Source organism: Bactrocera latifrons, unplaced genomic scaffold (assembly GCF_001853355.1).
Source record: "Bactrocera latifrons isolate USDA-ARS-PBARC rearing strain unplaced genomic scaffold, ASM185335v1 scaffold_171, whole genome shotgun sequence".
Classification (NCBI taxonomy): Eukaryota; Metazoa; Arthropoda; class Insecta; order Diptera; family Tephritidae; genus Bactrocera; species Bactrocera latifrons.
Window position 1 is genome coordinate 508,541 of NW_017535197.1, and position 3,048 is coordinate 511,588.

The following is a 3,048-nucleotide window of genomic DNA, read 5'->3' on the forward strand; positions in this document are numbered from 1 at the left end:
TTTGTAATTAAAACTCATATTCGACAGAAATTAATTCAACGTTCGATTTTTTTAAGAAAACTTTTCATACAGTAGTCCTAATTCATTCACAATAATTATATATACACGGAGAGTTTCAAAACAAGAAAAAACGTTAACGTCGGTTGAGTCGAAACATCATAATAATAAACAAAGGATTCATTACAAGAACTTGAGTTCGATCGGCTAGTTTATATGGCAGCTAAATGATATCTTAATCCGACATCGTCTTCTTTGGGAGAAAAGAATATGGGCAAAATTTCAGATCGATATCCTATAAACTTAGTGACTATTTCGCGTATATACAGATCGCCAGACGAATAAACAGACAGGAGGACATGGATAAATCCATTCCGCTCGAGCGGTTTGATCTACAGAAGCCATAAAATATTATACTGATCACTTTAAACAACTTTGTCTTAGACACTAGGGCTCTAAAACCGTTAAAAATCGCAGGCTCGAAACGGGTTTTAGACCAGTAGGGCAACAAACAAATAAAATCATATTGTTATAACGGTAGATAAACATACGTAAGTACACATGTTCCGGATACCGAATATGTACGAACTTCAACTGGTGGTCGTTTATAATCCGATTAATAAATTTGGAATGCTATAAATTGTGATTAAATGAATGAGTTCACGATTAGATTATTCGAAATGCGCTTTATGAGACCAATAATATTTCAGTTTTTTAATGCTAGAAGCATTTTTTCTAAAACGATTTCCTTACACTTTTTATTTAAAGAACTGTGATGTAATTGTTGGAATTATATCATATAAATAAGGTAGTATATTGCATTATAATACCTACTATTAAATATACTACCATGGCAAAAAATAGTAAGACTTTGCTCATAATTTTCAAATTCTTATTATATTATTCTTTATTATTCAAAATCCATATCGCTCTTCTGAGAGTAATCCCGCTTTGCCCTAATACACTTATATATATGTTTTTTTTTTCCAATCCTCGAAACAGTTGTGAAAGCCAATTTCTGGAATAGCCTTCAATGTGCGTAGCAATTCACATTTAATGTCTTCAATTGAATCAAAACGCTTTCCCAGGTACTGTCGTTTCAGTTTTCTGAATAACCAGAAGTCACACGGAGCTAAATCAGGCAAAATCAAAAAACACATCTAGATGTGTATAAGAGACAGCTCCTTTAATTAAGATTAATTTTATTTTATGTCAGTTTATTTAATTAATATTTAATTTAAATTTATCATATTCATTTTTAAATTATTTGTCTTTAATTTATCTGATTTTATTACATCTAATTTTTTACTGTTGTTTATTTTTATTGATTTATTTTATTTTAATTAATCTTGTTTAATTTAATTTAATTTAGTTTTGATTTACTTCATTTAATTTAATTTAATTTTCTCTTTTTTTAAATTTTATTTATTTAAAATCTATTTCCGTATTTGGTATTTTTTATATTATAATTAAAAGATTTTAAAACTTAAATTATTTAATTTTTTTCCACATTATTTTTCCATATTGTCACTTGCAAACAATGAACATACATACATATGTGTGTATATATGTATATTTACTCCAGAAGTATGCTTTTATTTACACATACATACATGTACATATGTATGTATATAGTTTCATCACTAAGAATTTATTTAATATGTATATATAACTTTTCAAAAAACGACGATTAAGTTAAACAGTAATTCGTTTATTTAAAATAATTTTCATTTAAGCAGTATTTCGCAATAATCAATTACCCACAATATATTATGTATGCATATACATATACATATGTAAAACAGAACAAGCAACCACACTGGAATGTCATACACACTATATACAAGTATGTAAATAGTTACATATTTGTATGTATGTAAATATTTTTAGCACCCACCACTAGTACAAACAAAGCGCTTAAAAATATTTCACTGTAAATTTCGTTTGTGTTATCACCATTACAACTGAACTGCATCGATGCTGATGAATTAATTATTTATTTATGCATGTGTATAAGCGCTTGCAAAGCCAAAACAAAAGATAATCAGTTACAAACATACATATCATATGCGGTATCCGCCCGCAAGCGCCGAACGCTATTCAAACACGCGCGCAAGTTTGCTGTGGACTTTTCTAATAGTTTGACATTGAATTGGTCCGACATAAAATCATTCACCGCTTTTCGATTCCGATTTCTTGTTATTCACTTTTTTCCTTAACTTTATTTCAGTTGTTATTTTAAATACATAGGTATTTATTTTTCACATTGCACTCTGTGCGCTAAAACGAATTTGAACTTTAATTTTTGTGACTTTTTTTATGTCCGCCAATCGTTTTTACTAATTCACCAATCCAATTGCACCACCCTCGATGTCATTTGCATAGCAGTTAGCTACTAGTGCCTTGCTTGTTTAATATTTCGCAGCGAGCGCTTTTCCAAGTGACCGCTTTGTGTCCAAGTTGACGACCGTTTGCGCGACCACAATGAGCGCCAAAGTGTAGCAAGCCGCCGTTCGCACGCAGTTGCCCACTCTGACCGCAGCGCGTCGACGATTTGTGAGATTTAGGGCTGTTGCAACGCAACAACGTAGTTTGCGACAGTGTTTAACGATCATTAACGGTTCTACTCGGCGGCGAAGTCGTAGAGCTTTGTCCGCTAGCTGCGGCGCTCAGCTCGGCTTAGCTTAGCATAGCTGAGCTTAGCTCAAATGTGTATAAGTGTAGGGAGCGTCAGCGAGAATGGTCAGTATTGATGACGAAGACTCTTTGTTTAATTCCGTGGTCATGCTTTTGTATCGTTTGCTGACGAAACAGCTGTTCGCTGAGCTTCTTTGTTTCGTGCGCATATCGAGTACGTGATTGCTTCTTTTGTTGGCACTTATTCGAGTTCGTATCTATTTTTTATTTGGATTTAAGTTGTATCATTGTTGCCTGTGATGACATTTTAACCGTGTTCCAAACCAACACATATTTTGAAAGCAACAGCAGAAAATTTTAACCTTTTGTGGGGTCTGATGGAAGTTCGTGCCCCTCATGATTTTTTTTTTTTTT

General features: G+C 32.4%; 1 protein-coding gene across 6 annotated transcripts in view; it reads right to left on the reverse strand.

The window, feature by feature from the left end:
- Positions 1–3,048, reverse strand: part of LOC108966964 (neutral ceramidase) — a 20,068-nt gene that overhangs the window by 16,467 nt on the left and 553 nt on the right. For 2 of the 6 annotated variants that reach the window (XM_018930147.1, XM_018930146.1), the window contains exon 1: positions 1,954–2,534. The exons of 1 other annotated variant lie outside the window; for it this stretch is intronic. The gene's annotated coding sequence lies outside the window, so the exon portion shown is untranslated. Of the gene's footprint in view, positions 1–1,757; positions 2,535–3,048 lie in introns of those variants that run through there. 3 more of the 6 variants (XM_018930148.1, XM_018930145.1, XM_018930144.1) reach the window with 3 other exon arrangements.